The sequence below is a fragment of the Microtus pennsylvanicus genome, chromosome 9, assembly GCF_037038515.1.
Source record: "Microtus pennsylvanicus isolate mMicPen1 chromosome 9, mMicPen1.hap1, whole genome shotgun sequence".
Classification (NCBI taxonomy): Eukaryota; Metazoa; Chordata; class Mammalia; order Rodentia; family Cricetidae; genus Microtus; species Microtus pennsylvanicus.
The window spans coordinates 88,006,526-88,024,765 of record NC_134587.1 but is presented as its reverse complement, the minus strand read 5'-3'; the positions used below and the strand labels follow the sequence as shown (position 1 = coordinate 88,024,765).

The 18,240-nt window shown below is 38.4% G+C and overlaps 1 long non-coding RNA gene across 1 annotated transcript in view; it reads left to right on the top strand.

Moving 5' to 3' along the window:
• LOC142856917 (uncharacterized) overlaps positions 1-18,240 on the top strand; it is a 387,814-nt gene that overhangs the window by 252,996 nt on the left and 116,578 nt on the right. The window contains exon 2 of the long non-coding RNA XR_012911745.1: positions 725-887. This is a non-coding gene — a long non-coding RNA (uncharacterized LOC142856917). The remainder of the gene's footprint in view (positions 1-724; positions 888-18,240) is intronic.

Genomic DNA, 18,240 nt, shown 5'->3' with positions numbered 1-18,240 from the left:
GGAGGTAGCTTCCCCTTCTAGAATCCGAACTAGCTTTTAAAATTTGTTTTCCCTCCCTGAATTTATAAATATTTTAATCAATAATGTATCTATTATTTCCCAAGTGAGCCCTAAGGAGTATGTTTGATGGCTTCACACAAGCCATTCCAGGAGAATAGACTCTCTCGAGCAGCTGACAACAGTGAGTCTAGCTCGTTTTCCCCTCTCCCGAGTCCCTGGATTTTTAGGTTAGCAAGCAAAGGTACACTCATTCCATCACTGGACCAATGAAATTGATGTGCTTTGCAAGTTCCCTCCCTCCCTTCTGCTGAACTTGCACTGTGTTGTCCAGTGCATATTCCATGCGAAGCCAGCCTGGAACAAAAGGCAGTCATCAGAGGAAAACACAGTCTGCCCTCCACATCAGAATTACACTTGATCAGCATCAACTCTGCATCAATAATTGGACAGGGGCACAATAATGATGTTGGCAATGGAACAACAGAGTCAGACTTCAGTGATTCCCATAGAGATAGAGTGACTGTCCAAGGTAGAAACCCACGCTTGGGATGGACTCTTCTCTTCTCATCATGCAGCAGATGGCTAAGAACCTTTGCTCTTGGTATTGTTTGGAATATCCCCTTCCAGTTGTTGCCTCTTGTTCCAACTAAAGAGCTACACTTGCTTTCATATATGACATCCTTGCTTTTAAAAATCTAATTAAAACTTTCCTTTTGGTCCTTAGGTAGAAAGATGGCTCTGCTGAGATGGGTTCTTAATTAATGCACTGAGAGCCTGCGAGTCCCACCTCTCAACAGGAATGATTGACGTCCAAGGATACATAAATTACACTAATTGAGCTCTGCCTCTATGTAGGCTTTCCACAGCCAACTCATCAGAGAAGCTAGGTGAGTAGACCAGCATAAAAAGTTACTCAATATGTCCTATGCTTTCCCAAAGGGTGGAGAAGGAACTTTCCAGGGCGTTGCACATTTATTAACACAGAAGGCAGTTCTTTTCTTCAGTTTTAAGATGTAGGTTTTGTGTTTTTTTTAATTATAAAAATTAACATTTTAACATAAGCATTTAAATTTGAATAATCACTTTCTCCTTACACGTTCCGTGCAGCAAGACTTGCAAGCCAATTACAGTATGTATAAAAAAAAATCACTTGGCAACATTTGTTGGTATTAAATTGTGTTGCATAGCAACCGGTGCATATGCTAGGCAGAGATTGTTTGAAATCAAATCCAATCTTGGTACCTAGAATTCAGTTTTTAGAAATTTACATAGTTGTAAATATACCTAATCCACAGTTTTAGTCAGTGATGATATTAAAATGTTTCCCTCATATTTATTTCATCCTGAAAGAAATGGACAGATATAGTAAGGCTCCTACTTGCCTGAAATCTAATTAAACTATTTGGCAGAATCTAGAATCTTAATAATCTAAAGTAAAATTATTAGATTAAGCCTATTTGCTTTAGATGAAGATATTAAACTACCTTAGACTATAAGACATTAAATTATTTCTTTATTATTTATTATCTAAATTATTTCTAAAATGTATATACTACTCAAAAAATACAAATAATTCACTGCATAAAAATTTTAAAGAAAAAAAGGAAAACAATATAAAGGAATGAATATAAATAAGGTACTATACTTAAATAAATATTAGTATAAAAACTAGCAATAAAGGAAATATTCACACATTGGAGACTATATCTAAATACCCAGGAATTAGACAAAAGTATATGAAAAACAGAGAAGGAAATAGAAGTAGATCCAGGAAATGTTTAGGGAACTGCTGTGAAATAGGAACAAGAAATGAAAGGCTTCTTCTAGAATCTGGTGATCCACAAACACTGGAAGTGTATGTGCCTCTGCCACATCTCTTTGTCTGCCCCACTACACTTTGCTGGACCTCGTCTTTCAAGAAAAACATGGAGTCCCACTTCAGATAACTCCATAAAATGGCCAAGTTTTCTACACAAAAATTCATCACTACCTGTGAGAAAAATCAGAAGTGAAAATTGAGAAATATCAACAATGTTATCATAACTCAATAACATTGTGCAAAACAAAAACAAAACAAAAAACAAACAAACAAACACCCAAAACCCATAAACTGCTTTTACCATCAGGAACATCTCACAGTGGCTAAAACAAGAGGGGGGATAAAGAGGAAGATTGTGGCTGAAAGACTTTTTATAAGTTAATGGCTAATAGTGTCCAGATATAATGTATCAAGGCACTGAGACTTGCACAATGTAACATTGCTGTTCAAACATTATTTCCCTGTAACTGAGCAGGAAGCCTATGCCTCCTAAGGCTAGTGTTTACTCTCCTGTTCTGTAATTGTATGTTCATAACATCCCTTCCTTCCAGATTATAGTCTAAGCAACGTGTGATACTTAAAGTGGTTCTCTATGAAATTATACACGAAATGACTCAAATCCCTCAAGAATTTGCGTATTGGATAATTATGAAATGGTGCTATCACAATGTGTGCCGTTAGTCTCATACGCCTAGAAATATTTATTAATAGAAAAAGTAGTCATATGTTCCAAACCTTGGTAGATAATTCTATTTGAATTCAATTATTTTTAATTTGGTTAACAGAAAACGTACGGCATTTGCAATACTACGTTGATGATACCCTTAGATAAAGGTATATAAAATGTACTCGAAGGGTATTAACTTTTTCTCTCTATGTGCGGGGTGATTACAGTGCTGATGTCTGACAGAAAGCTATAAGTCATTACCAAATGAAGCCCAGTCAGCACTCCGATGAGCAGGGGCCACCTTGCCTCAAATGAAACCATTAACGTAATAGCCTATCACTCAAGCTAATAAAATCAGCTATTGCTAGTCTCTGCTTTAGAACATGGTCCACCACATCTAAGTTCCCAGCTGCTGCATCTAAGATCACAGTCACATGGTGAACTTAGGGAGATGTGCGTCGAGCTGCTCCAAGCACACACAATACAATGAAACCTGCATACAGTCTTCTCTAAGCATCCAAAGAGAGCACTTATTTGGTGCTTCGTCCTCTGGTATTACTGGTATGATTTTCTTAGACATTCTACTTTTCCATTTGCAGTTCCTTGAGATGTGGGGCTGCCCATCTGAGTAATTTATTAATGTCCAACTACTGTTTGATCTCTGCATTCATTACTAAATTGTGAGTTTTTAAAATTGTGTGAATTTATTTTTAAGTATTCGTTAACATTTTTAAGGAAACATATGAAGGAAAAAGCAACAAATACCCTATAATGACCTCTTCTTTTTGTTGCCCGCTGTTATCGTTTTAACTTGTGAAATGAAATGATTTTCATGGTTAGATACTCACAAATGTTTCTTTTCTCAAATAGAGATACAAGTTAGAATTTCATAATTTCCATAGAAATTTATACGCCCTTAAATATCTGTATTTCATGTATGTGCTAACAAACAAATATTAGTGAGGATTTCATTATTAATTGAGCTAAATTGTGACTTTCTAGTTCTTGTGGGGTTGACCTCCTAGTGGGGAGGAACAGGCCAAAACAGAGTAAATAAATGTGTGTGTGTGTGTGTTTGTGTGTGCACACATACGCACATACGTGAATGCACATATCCATGCGCGTGTGTGGGTGTATTTGTACAAATGGAATATGCTGATAAGTACAACTGGAAAAGTGAAGCAGGAGAACTGATTACAGGTCCTTCCATAAATTAGAAAGTAATGTTTGAGGTCAGGCTTGAACGAGCTTGAGGAAGGAGCCCTATAGCAATCTGCGAAAGATTTCTGTTCCTAGCAGGAAGGAGAGTACATGTACATGTACTTCTCTTTAGCATGGACAGGAAAACAAGAGAAAGTCAGGCTAGCACACACCACTGCCAGTGTCTTGTCCATATAGAAGGGATGTTTATAGATGCCATTTTCAGGATGAGTGATCAGAGGATTGGAGGACAGATATGATCTGCTGCATATTTCAAAATAATTTAGTTGCGCTACACAGTCGTGTGCTCCACTGTGGCATTGGTGTGCACACATACTTCTATATTTCTTCTTCTTCTCCTGCCCCACTGCTCTGCATTCTTCCTTCTACTCTCTTGCTGGTCCTTCCTTCTCTCAAAGTTCATTCTGGTTTTCACGGTGAGACTGTAAAAAAATAGGAGGAAAGGCAGAAAGTAAGGTTTGACGGGGGGGGGTGTTATTTTAATAATCCAGGTAAGAGTTAATAGTACCTTGGATTAGAATAGCTGAGGAAAAATGATAATATATTTTATATAAAATATATGTAGACTGTTAGGAACATGGTGACACAAGTCCATTTTAGTCTATTAGTTGTCCAATTGGAAAGTTCAAGCAAACAACACATTGGACGTGTAGGTATTCATGTCCAGACTCACACCGAACTTTGACTTTCCCTCATCAACGCTCCTGTAGAATCAATTGATTCCTATACCATGGTGGTGTTTTGTCATATAATGAAATTAGAACTTCCTTATTGATTTCTTCCCCTTTGTTTCTCTTCCTCAAGGATTGTTCTTGCCTTATTTGAAAAGGTGGTAACATGAAAAGTGTTAAATGAAATTATTATTAAATTAATAGATGACTTTAGTGGAGGTCGATATGCTTGAACTGTGTGGTATACTTACACAAATGCAGATAGAACGTTGAGGTCATATCTCAGTGGTTTTCGCTTTCCACCCTGTGAATGTTCTGGGTTCAAATCCCTACCACAAACAAAAGCAGAAACAACAAAAAATGTTGAAAGCCAAATGCATGGTAGATTTTATCATCTACTTATTCTTCTCTTCTTAAAGATTTATTTTTATTTATTTGCATATATGTATGTCATGGGGGCAGGGGGACATGTGCCCAGTGAGACAGAAGAGGCTGGTAGGTCCTGTAGAGCTAAAGTTATAGGCAATGGTTGGTGAGCCACCTGATGTGGATGCTAGGAGCCTATCTCTGGCTCTGTGCAAAAGCTGCAGGAGTTCTTAAATCCTAGGCCATGTCCCCAGGCCCTCATTTACTGTGATGGGGATCCTCAGTCGACCTTGTAGGTTTTCCTATGTGTGACCCATGCATTTATTTACATTTATTTTACAAACACAAGCGTGTATGATTTTTCTTACTGTTAACCTGGTTAATAGTAAAAAATATTAAACGTTCAATTGTCAACACATACTATTTGCTTTGAGATATTGGGCTACTATTTTTATATCTAAATTACAAATTCCTAACACATATTTCCTTCACCATTTTGCTAGGGGCGGTTTGTACAGTAGCCAGAAGGTAACTAAGGAAACAGATTTTTCATGTTTTCAGAGGTAGATGTACCTGAGATGGAGCATCCTGTGTATATGAAAAGAGGAGGCTGTAAAAATAAAATATGTTAGGTTGGATAATCATCTATAATGTTAACAGTCCAATTGCTTGTCATGAAAAGGAAGGTTGTGCTTTAATTAAGCAATAAGACATGACAGGGTGTAAGTTATGGAATAATAATTCTTGTCTAGTGTATTGTTAGACAAGAGGCCAAGAACAAGATGCCGTTGCCTGTATCGTGATAAAACTATTGCACCACAATTTAAATCTAGAACACTGCAAATAATTCTAAAATATTCTTCAAATAATTTGACTAAATTATGAGTATCTGTTAAGCATATTTTTTAACTCTAAATTAGAGAGTGCCTAGTATAATAACAGAAGATCCTGGACATTAGCATTTACTTGTGTGAGAAAACAGAGCAAGAATATATACCAGTGTTTTCCTAATAATTGATTATTAGATTCCCAGGGGAAGGATACATTGACTTGTATACTTATTCCTAACTTTGAAGAAAATTAAAATGAGTCCCTTTGGGCTGCTTTGCTTCATAAAGCAGGACTAACTGATAAATAAATCTAACATAAATCTTGAGGAGAAAAATAGTACACGTTCCTGAGAAAACTTGACAAGGGGTGGAACAATTTTACAGGATTTGGGTCCTATTGGGGTTAGCGTAATTTGACGAGTCTCCCTTTTTCCCATTTTGAAGGTCTCTGATCTCTTATCACAGCAAAACACATTGTTTAAAATAGCACCTTTTAAAAAGTGGGCACTCATTTCAGCCAACTCAAAAGAAAGCATTTGAGGGACAGCCTGTGACTCTAATAAAAAAGGTCTCTACTTGGTTTTCATCTGCAGAACACTGTGGCCAGCGGTATTTCAAAAGAGGATATCTTTTTTAAGTTATTATATTTTTGTGCTTTTTAAAACTAATATTGTATACATTTAGGATGGTTGATGTATTAACAAGTTCAGCTTCTTCTGTGACTATTGCAAGATGAATGTGATGTTACACTTCAGACTGTAAGGCTGCCTCTTTTAAGTTAACGTACGTTATCATCAAATTTGACCCATCTTTGTAAGTGCGACAACCAGCGGTTGCTTAATATACAGATTAAATAATCATTGACAAGGTAATTTTAAAAGACTGTAGAAATATCCCCATTCCCTCCTCTATGCCTTTTAATCTATCCCAGTACTATTATTTCATTCATCTAGATTAATATTTGTGTCTTCAATTATCATTTATATAAATTGACTTTTTTTCTAAATTCAAAGAAACAGAACTCGATTCTCAGTTATTAATCTCTTAGCAGAGATAGTGGACCCATTTAGTCTAGAACTAATTGCCTACCATTGCCCTTCCTGGGAACTTCCACTCCATGGTGTGGCTATGCTCCTTCCTCCTGCCCCACGATCAGCTGCACATCTTCACTGTAACAAGACTCACAGGGAGGCACGGCAAAGAAAAGGCAGTTCTGCCCTGCTGGGCAGAGGCAGTGGCTTCATCACACCTTGACCCAACTGTCATCTCTGCAGAAACGATCCCATGATCACAGACATAGCTAGAGCAGGCCATTCCTTCGTTGAGGATTCATTCTAGTCCAGGCATACCCCATGTGTGTGTTGGGGGTATTGACTGAGTACTTCCACTGTGATCTATAGTTGGCAAGGGAGGAAAAGACAGATGTGTGAGAATAGAAAAAAAACAGACTGATAGTGTCCAAATTCAGCTGCTCACACCTGAGCCTGCTGCCTTCCAGTTGGGGAGACTACATGTCTTTGTCATCTATCATCTTGACTCATAACTATTCTTTCCTCACATCATTTTACTGCTTATTACTTCAGTTTCTGTCCAATTTGCTATTTTGAGATTCCTCAACTGAGCATCAACCTTGACTCCCACTCCTAATTTCTTTCCTATATGCCCAGTCATTCTGATACTGTCTCAGGCTGACCCACAAATAGGATTCACTGCACCAAAGCAGCGTATCGGAAAGAACAGCAGCTGTAATTTCTTCCAAGGACATTCAGAATAGAAGTTATTGAAATCCCTCGTTGCTACTCGGATTTGAAGTGGAATGCATGTGTCAATCAAGAACAAACTAGAGAGGAGGATATATATTGTCACACACCACAGGGCTGTCATTTTATACTTTGGGGTAACAAGGAAGCTGTAGAGATGGCTCATCAGCTTAAGAGAGGTTCCTGCTTTTCCAGAGTCCCTAGGTCCAGAGTCCGGTACCCACATCAGAAAGCACACAGCCACTTGTACCCCAATTCCAGGTGATCTGATACAATCCTCTGAACTCAGTGGGCACTGCCATGCACACGGTGAGCACCGTGCATGCAGGCAAAGAATCAGACACTCATAAAATAAAAATAAATACGCCGTTTTATGTTTTAGAAAAATATAATCATTAAGGACATAGCCTACCTCTATTTTTTTCAAACCTCTGCTGTAGAGAGAGCACAGAACAGGAAGCGGCAACATGAGTATCATGAAAATCTTCACCGGAAATTTCTAACTTGAGTTCTGAAACATAAAAGCAAACGAGTTTTTGTTTTTTAATATGGCATAGTCTGTGACCAAGGTGGGAAGGGAAGAGAGAATAATAGAGAAAAAGTCATCTACTAAAAATAGCTCCGTGGCAATGAAATGTGACAAGATACAGTCCATCTCCCGGAGAGCATCCAGACCTTGCCTTCCAGCCACTCCCTTTATAATGGGTTGGTGTTCCAAACTGAAATCCAATGTCAGATGGGGAAAGATCTGATTATACAGCTCACCTGCAAGGCATTTATTGGCTTAATGCAGAGTACACGGTTAAATGAAACAAAATAAAGCACTCTAGTTTTGAAGTATATGGAGAAAAGAAGGCAAAGAGCAGGAAGAGATCTAAAATCCATGTGTACCGATAGCATCACGACACCTGAAGGTAATCAGATCTACACCTGGTACTCAGCAGCGAACCCTGGGTCAGGTGTTCTTCGTGCGGAAATGCTTCTAAAGTGAACTGGTTGGTCGGGGTCCCATATAATCAGCTACTCTCAAAGCATAAAAGAGAAGAATGTCTCCCTCGCCAGAGCAAGTGCTCTGAGCCTACACTGCCTTGTCTATTGGAATCCCCTCCCCACGCCCCATAATTCAAAACAGGTAGGCAGCGGGCTGTGCAGATGGAGATGTACCAGCCAGAGTCCGCATGGAGCATTATGGATCTGGCTAGTTGTCTAGTTAGCAGTCAGCTCTTCCTGGAAAATACAGTGATGTTGGAAAACTGAAAAAAAAATAAAAAGATGGATTCATCATGAGTTCGGTATATAAAAACATTTGTAAAGGTTGACCTAGGACTTGGGCTGTTTACTCCGATGGAGAGTGCTGATTATTCAAATTGATTTCCGTGGCAAGCGACAGCACAGAGAGTGTATTGAAAGGATACTGTGGGTCACGTCGGTAACATGTCGCGCCATTGCAGTTCCCAAAAGAAATGCTATAGGCGCTGATTATTATTTGTGCGTATCTTGTTTGTTTTCTTACTTTGAACAAGCAGATGGCAGAGTGGCTGAGAGACTTCCCTGCTTGTCATACCAACACAGGACACTAGGTACAGAGGAGGCTCCGAGTAACTGTGTGTACATCAAAATGATGGGCTGGGATTTCTCAGCCAGCAGGCAACGCTGGAGATTGATCTCTAGTTAATAGAAGGTGGAGGTTTATTTAGGTAGTATAGCAATGTGAAGAATTGGTTGTATATATTTGGGGAGTATGCTCTTTGAAAACCCCTATCTTTATTGATTTACTTATTTGGGTACTGGCAGTTTAACTTATAACCTCACAGAAAATAAGCAAATGGTCTACTCAGATAGATAGATAGATAGATAGATAGATAGATAGATAGATAGATAGATAGATAGAAAGAAAGATAGATAGATAGATAGATAGATAGATAGATAGATAGATAGATAGATAGGGATATAGATATCCATGTACATATTTATTCACATTGTTTTACTTTTCATTTTGACATAGAGTCTCACTAAGATGTCAGAATTGGTCTTGAACACACTTTAAAGCCCAAGCAAGCCTTGAACTAGTGATACATATTACTGCCTTAGTACCCTAAGAACTCAGGATCGCAGGTTATCAAACACAACTTTAAAATACTCTTTGTAATAAATACAAATAAATAAATATATGTTGGTAGATATTTAAACTATAGTTTAAGGTTTAAATTATCTTACTGATCACAAAAAAATCCAATCAGATAAAAAGACCAACTATTATACTGGTGTATGGAACAAAAACAATGTTGCAAATCTGTAATAGTTTTAGCAATACAGAAGAATAAATAATAACGAATAAGATGTATCACATTTTAATAGAACTTTCTAATTGCTAGCTCTGTGTTCTGTGTCCCAGTGCAAAATAAGATAATATAGCTATTTATATTCAATAGAGTGGGAACAATATAAAGTATATATTTAAAAAGAAACAAAAAATAGGGCAGTTGATTGGGAAATTACCCCATTTACATAAATATGGTTATTAATCCAGTGTGGCTGGGCCTATGTCATTGTGACTGGGAGCTGAGGAGACATCAGTGGGAGTGTATATCCTCAAGGCTTGAAATGCCAGGCTCAGAGGCCACAGCCAAGGTTCTCACTAGATAACTGGACAGTCTAAAGTGATCCTAAGGTTCTAAGAGCAATCCATTTTAATACCATTTCTATTCCACTGTTTGTAATCATTTTTGGTGAGTATAATCTGCAACCTGAGACAAGTATACTAATTTGACTGTGTGAGTCCAAGGCTCCCTTTGCCTGTGGGTATTGCAACTTTTTCATGCTTTAAGGTTTTAGAAAATCGGCTGTTAAGTGCAAAGCCATCTCTTGCCTGATCATGAGCTCCCCCTAGTTCCTTGTATTTAAGATCCTAGGTTCAGCTCAGCATCATTTGCTTAAGAAGTTCTGTTGCTAAAGGAACCATAAACTAGAAGTAGATACCTCTTCATCTGTCCACATGCCCAAGACACAAGATTCTGCATACTGCTTTTTATTCTAATGCTAACACAAGGGGAGGAAAGTATTTCTTAGTCTTGCATCCTAAAATTCTACAGTTCAGTAGCTTGCAAGTTTTGAAGTTCATTGTGATCTTTATGAGCTTTTCAAAGTGTTGTAAAGATTGCTTCCTCTCTTGTAGTCTTTTTTTAAAATTTATATTGGAAAGCTAAAATGAGGAAATGCTTTTTCTTGTATACTAAAATTCTGGGAAAATAATTCAGATTTGTTTTAATCATAAGTCAATCACATCCTTGATAAACTAAGAAGTTTGAGTCAACTACTTAGGAATTAGTGTGTGTACACTGTGCTAGAATGGCTTGAATCTAAACAGAAAGTTGAAATCAGAAATCAATTCATTAATTAAATACTAACATGCTGCATTTGGCCCAAATCAAACAATCTTGAACTCTAACATGAATTTCAAGAGATACCACAATGTCTGTGGCTGTCACCTCAGCACATAAAATTCTCTGCTTTGTCCTCAGTCATCCTTTCCTCCTACTTTCCCACTCCGGTATATTGAAAATAGGAGGGGCAGTTACCTGCCAAAAACAAACGCCAATCATAGGTTGGTCTATTTCCCTGGGTTCAATGCTAGCAGCATTTACAACGCTGCCCCCACCCCCCACCCCCGTGTCTTTCCCGGTCTTGGGAAAATTCTACCACTGATTGCTGCTCTTATTTTTAAAAGTAAAACACAATCCAATAGTATGATTTCTGGTACCCTATCACTTCATCACGTGTAAGCTAAATCCCTCTCTTGGAGATTGGTGATGATGGACAAAACTCTGAGTATCTCCCGAGAACAGCTCTTTGCCAGCGGAACTGGCCACTGATCAAGAAACAGGACAAGCAATGGACATAAATGAACATAAAGCTCTCTGACACTGGGCGATTGGAGATAGAAGCTGCAGACACCATGTCCTGCATGCTTTCCCTAATCAAGAGCTAGCCCCTTCTCTTCCACCACTCCTGTGAAACCAAGAAAATATCGCCCCCTTCTCACCCCTTAGTACACACACCAAGCAAAGCAACTGCGGCTTAAAGAGGAAAGAGCAGGTTCATGTCTCATTCATAGCAGACTGAGTTCAATAATACTCATTTAATAAATAGTTGACTTTATCACCCGTTTTTTGTTTTTCCTCATCAAAACAACACAGCTTACCACATTGCTTTTTAGAAAACGAAATAACCGAAGCTCACAAAGTAGGCATTGCTGGCAGGGTGATATTGTACCCCGGGTGCTTCAAGGTGGTCTGGGAAGGCAACAGGAGTAATAGGAATGATTAAGCCCTGTCGGATGGGGTTAGGATTCTAGAGCCCTTCTGCTTCGTGACAGGCGGTGACAGTCTAGTGGCACTGAGGCAGAACAAACTCCGATGGCAATTTGCTGTGAGTGGCGCTACTGCCAAAAGTGCCGCACAAAAGCAAATGTTAACAACACCACCAGCAAAGTTTACACATGGCTACTGATGACTAAAACGTGTTGATGAGAAAACTTAGGGTTTTCTCCCTTCTGAGATCAGAGACAGGACTGCCTAGACCGCCCCAAGCTCTATCTGGTCAGTATGCCACAGCGAAGCCAAGTTCAAACATGTGTTTATGTGTTTGAACACCCAGAGATGGATAATATTCGTGTGGGATGCAATTGTAATTTATTGTGTTTTTTGTTTAGCATAATCCTATGCAATCCATTCGGAAAGACCTTGACCGTGTGTGAAACGAAGTTCCAATTAGGTGGCTGATAAGATGCGGTTACAGCTCAGATAGAAAACTGCCATCACGGATAGGGTGAAATACTTCACACCCAGAGCTCAAACAGTGAACTTAGCATTGTCACCAGGTTCTTGAAGAGCTGGAAAAAAAATTACTTGACACCCATGTGGCTTCACAGGTTTTTATTAGAAGCCACAATAGACACTTTTCACCAGAGCAAATGAGAAAACTCTCTGTGCTGTAATAACGTGGGAAGGGTGTCTCAGCCACCGTCATCCTGGGGGAATTCTCCCACAGAGTGTCTGTGGGCTGTAAGCCAGGGGAAGCGGACCATGGTGTCGCTGATGACAGTGGACTCAATTTGAACATTGTGCCATATTTTTACATGTTTGAGGGAGTCCAAAAGAGAGAGTGGGATTTGCATCTGCCTTCTCCGGGGTACAAGGTGCCATCACTCTGCCGAGGTCACATTATATAGGTGTGATCGACACTAGGAATTCTTCTCAGATCCTAAAACCAATTTTGTTCTCTAAGAAAGCTCGTCTGAATGACCTCACCGTCCATCACTATGAGCTCCAACAGAAGCTGATGTGAAATTTAGAGCCACAGAAAGTTCCTCCTTGTAACCAGTTAGTAAAAACAATGGTTATTAATTTATAAACTCCTTCTTAAGAGAAAAATAACCTGAACATACTTGCCTTCCCCCAAATGATTCCCATGCCTTGTGATTTAGAAGTTTCATCTTCTTTACCTGCAGCCGAAAAGGCAAATGAAATCATTCAACGTTTACTGCTAGGGTAAAGAACATATTTTCTTTAAAGGGGTAGTAAATTAGCTGGTGCTGGAAGCATCTATTTTCTGGCTTTCTTCACTGCCAACTCCCTCTGTTTACTTTGATCAATGATTTGCAAGCTACCATTATTATTTATGTGTTCTACAATTACAGCCGGCGACACCTCCCCTTCCCCAGCCCTAAGCCACAAATGGGAAGGGAATAAACGCTGTTTATTATGACAGCCTGCCTTTTGTCTGTGCAGCAGTGACAAACTACACCCCTGACAGCTCGCTACTAGTTTGTACTCTTTCTCCCCCCGCCCCACCACTTCTCAAGTGTTCTCAGGAATATGGCAATAGACAGGATTGAATAAAAATGCTTAGCACGAGCTGGTACCATTCATTTGCCTTCCAGGGAGCTCCCTTGGGAACCTCTGTTGGATGAGGGATGGATGGCCCAAGCCTTGGGCAGATGATTTAAAGTTTCTGTGAATCGTGGAAGTTGAGAGAAAACAGGAATTCTTTTGCTTATTAAACAAGAAACTTTAGCCACTTAGGCTATAACTTTTTTAATGGATTTGACTTGAAAAATCACACACTATCCAGGAGAAGTGAAGAGGGGTACAGATAATAGCAACTAGCTTGGGAAATATTTTTGTTTCCTGGACCAAAGATACTTATTAGAATAGAAGCTGAAGGACTGGAAAAATGGAAGTTGAGTTTTTCCAAAGAGCCTGCCAATGAACTTTCTAGTGCATGCTAAGGTGGTGTGTATACTGGCTAACTGCACCGTACTGGAGCAGAATAGATGAATAAATAAAAGAGTCATTACGGTTTTTATAGACTCAACCTTGAGCGAAGAGCAGGCTGGTGAATATTTGACAGCATCTCAGCCTCCCTTTCAAGTGTCGTCAGAAAGGAGGCTTCTGATGGGGGCAGAACACCCACCGCTTAAATCTGTCTTCCAAAAGAGGTTGCTTTTAGTAAAATGAAGCTCTTTGTCCTTTCATTTTTACCATTCTGTAGAATTTTTCTCTTTCAGAAGTATTTATTTTTAAACTGGCTGTTTAATACCACCAACTTTCCGTTTTTAGGAAACACATTTGAAAAATCAATACCAACTCCCGGCATTGTTTAACAAATCATTTACAACTTCCAAAAATTGTTTACATGATTTTTCTTCCTGTTTGAAAGAAATTCCTTTACCTGAAACTTCGAAATACAGTTTGACACTTAAAATCCACAGGTGTGGGGGACAGACTGTAAGTGGAAAGGGTAAAAAGAATGAAAACATGCTAATGAACCCAATAAAAATAAGAATTCACAATGGAAAAAATAAGTACTATATAATATTAAATAATCTATTTTAGTGTAGGAGTGTTAGTTATCAAATCAATTACACCACAATAATGTAAATGAATTTCTTAGCTAGACATCAAACTGAGATAAAAGATAGTATCTTACTCCTTATAAAGATAGTATCTAACTTCTTATAAAGACTTGATTTAAAATAAAACTTCAAAATGTTTTGAAACCACAAGGATAAGCCAGAAATGGCTGATAAATGTGAAACCAAAAGAAGGCTGGAGCATCTCAAGTAGGAGTCATGCTTCGGTGATAAAAAATGAAAATATTATGACAAGGGAAACCCTCTGTTGACAAAGATGAGTAGTTAGGAGGCCTATGCACCCAACAGCATAATTTGGAATGTTATAATTTAAAAATGGAACAAATGCAATTGGATATAGCCAAATGATGGTGAGGACTAGGTTTGTAAAACTCTGAGTTACAGAAAATGAGACTGGTGGTGGTGGCAAATGGCTTTAATCCCAGCACTTGGGAGGCAGAGGCAGGTGGATCTCTGTGAGTTTGAGGGCAGCGTGGTCTACAAGAGCAAGTTCCTGGATAGGCACCAAAGCTACAAAGAAACCTTGTCTTGAAAAAAACAAAACACAAAAAATGAAGAAGAAGAAGAAGAGGAAGAAGAAGAAGAAGAAGAAGAAGAAGAAGAAGAAGAAGAAGAAGAAGAAGAAGAAGAAGAAGAAGAAGAAGAAGAAGAAGAAGGGAGGGGAGGGGAGGGGAGGGGAGGAGGAGGAGAAGGAGAAGGAGAAGGAGAAGGAGAAGGAGAAGGAGAAGAAGAAGAAGAAGAAGAAGAAGAAGAAGAAGAAGAAGAAGAAGAAGAAGAAGAAGAAGAAGAAGAAGAAGAAGAAGAAGAAGAAGAAGAAATAAATAAGGGGGCTAGAGAGATGACTCCGTGGTTAAGAGCACTTACTGCTCTTGCAAAGGACCCAAATTCAATTCCCAGCACCCACATTGAGGCTCACAGCCATCCATTGCTCTAGTTCCTGGGGACCCAACATGCTCTTCTGAATTCCTTGCACACCAAGCACACACTAATATATATTGATCATATACATAAAATCAATATAAATAAAAATAAAATAATTAAAGAAAGGATTAACAATATAGCTAATAAGTGTGTGTTTGTATGTGTGTGTATTGGAAAAGATACTATATGGAGAATTGATAGATATTTAATAAATATACAATTTGTACTGTGTTGGTATTCTCCCAGGGCTTGACTAATCAGATATTCCTCTAATTAAAAACAAAACTGAAGCCTGACAGGCTAGGTGACCGCTCAGGGCTCTTTTTGCCAGGTTTACACAAGCAGGATTGGTTCTTCCACTGATGGTCTCAAAACATTTGTGCTGCATCTTGCCCATAGAAAACATACCCCCTTTCTTATTCCAGGAAAACATACCCCCTTTCTTATTTCAGGAAAAAAACAGAAGGACATACATAATTTTGACAAAACGATCTTTAACAAATTCCAGGTCATTGGGATTTGTGAACTATATAGCCCATAAGCATAATTGAGTGAAATCAAGAGCAAAATCAAAAGACAAAATAATAATAGTAATAATCATTTCTCCTCCTTGAGAATGGTCGGGAACTAAAGAAAAACCTCAACCTACAGATATAAAAACCCATTGCAATCAATTGCTGGGTCAAAAGAGGAGGATACCCAAATTAAGATCTGAAATAATTTAGCACTTAACTTAGCCATGATTATTCTCCTTAATACAGGGTGCTTTTGAGTCGCTCTTCTATTGTTTTTAAATAGCTAATAAAATTTCTAAATATTCTCCCTAATTCTCTTTATTTTATTAATCCAGTCACTAAGGTACATCTATGTTGAATTTAATAGACCACAATTGGATAATTTCACACTCTTAACACAGAATTAATTTCATACCTTTGTAAGTATATATTACTTATACTTTAATTTCTACTAATTTGGATCCATTATGATTATGGTGGTTGAATGTATGACCTAAAAACTACCATCGGTCTCCTCCAGAAGTCATTTTATGGATTTGAGGGAGGAGGTGGGGCTTCTTCATCCCCTCCAAGAAACTTGATGAGGAAAATGTAGCAATTTTGGTCGCTTAGCTGTTCTTTTGGGATGTGCCTGCCTAGGTTTCCTGCCTTCCTTCCCCTATGAAAATCATGTAAGAGTTATCTTTTCTGATGGTTTGCTGCCCTACCTAGGTCTTAACCAGTGTGGAGTCCTACATGCCTTTTCCCTTCCATGTATATGTATGTATGTATGTATGTATGTATGTATGTATGTACATATATAGAGAAATCTAAATCTATTATCTTTATTACTCAAACATATATACTGAAAATTATTTTTTGTACACTGCTTGGTAAATTATCATTTGCAGTTAATTAAGTTGTTCATGTTTTAATCAAAGTACTTTAAATATCACTAAATTATTATTTGCACCAGATGAGAAAATAGTTTATTGTTTTATTGATCTTTTGATTTTTCTTATCAATTACACAAAGTTGTCTGGTTAAACAAACAAAAACAAAAACAAAACTCCTCATTTCCAGTCAGAAAGTATATTATCATTGTCATGGGTATTGGCAGGGAAAATTGTTAAAAAATGTGCCCATACAGGCAGGATGAATCATCTCTCATAACTGCCAAATAAAGTAAATAGCAACTTTGAGTAGTGACATTTAGGAATAAAATCCAACAATCAAATGACTGCATTGAAAAGATTAGTGGGGTCACTTCCTTGTCTGTGCACAAGATAACCCAGGGTATATGTGGGCCACAATTTGCCATTAAATACGTGAAGAAATAACTTTTCTGACCTATATTATTAATAACAGACATACTAGAAAAAATAGTTCTTTGGAAGCCTGATTTAAGAGAATGCCTATTCTTTCTCCAGTGCCACATTCTACAAAATTTATTCATCTCAAAATGTATACCCATCTAAAATGAAAGCATTTTTAAGAAGCATATGATAATCATTTTATTTTATGCCTCGCAGTTGCATATGAGGACGTCTACATGGGATATACTAAATGTTTTCTGCTGCTGGCTTGCTGCTTCCTGTCAAGTATGTCTAAGCACTGGCTACAAACTCCATGTATCCAGGTTTTGAGGAAGATTAGAGATTATCTATTTTAAAATGTCTAGCACATTCCCTGGCACACAAGGCTTAAAAAGTTAAGAGTATGTTTCTAACTGGCCAACATATATGTGACATATGAAAGATAACTCATCCACCATCTTAAATACTGGTTCAATAAAGTGATTCTTCAGCTTCCTCCTTGCAGCAAATGGGAGCAAATACAGAGACCCACAGACAGACATTATGCAGAGGGCAAAAGACCTTGGAATGCTCATCCCTAAATAGAATGCCTCTACAGAAACCTGTCAGGCTCAGGGAACCCCATAGAGGAAACAGAAAGAGTTTAAGAGTCAAAGGGAACTGAGGACACAAGACTCTCTAAGTGAACATGATCAAAGGCCATACAAATCCACAGAGATTGAGGTAGCCAGCACAAGGTCTTTATGGGAGTGCACCAGATCCTTGGCCTGTATCAGGGCTTCCAGCTAAAAGTCGTTACGGGATTCCCGTGTGTATGAATGAGCAGTCCTCATTTCTTGTGCCCATCTTTCCCCTCTTCACCCTCAGAGCTCACCGTGAAGCATAGCTCTCTCACTCAAGGGAGACTGAGGAAGCACACAATTGCAAATGCCTGCCTTCTGGAATATCACAAGTGAGCTGGAAGGTCATCCACATGGAATTCGGGAGGTTAGTAGGGACTAGATTCCATAGCCTGCCTTATCGATAGCTCAGTACCAAGCATGTAACATCACTGTAACAGACTGTGAGCCCATGATGAATACAGTTCTATGGACTATACATGTATATTAAACATCACCTGGGGTTTCCCTTACTCCTCACCTCGACACTTGGAGCAGCTCCTGGGAGCATTGATGTTTAATGCATCATCCTCTCAGATAGGAAAGGTCAGTGTGAATGGAGTATGCCACGATTTGAAGACT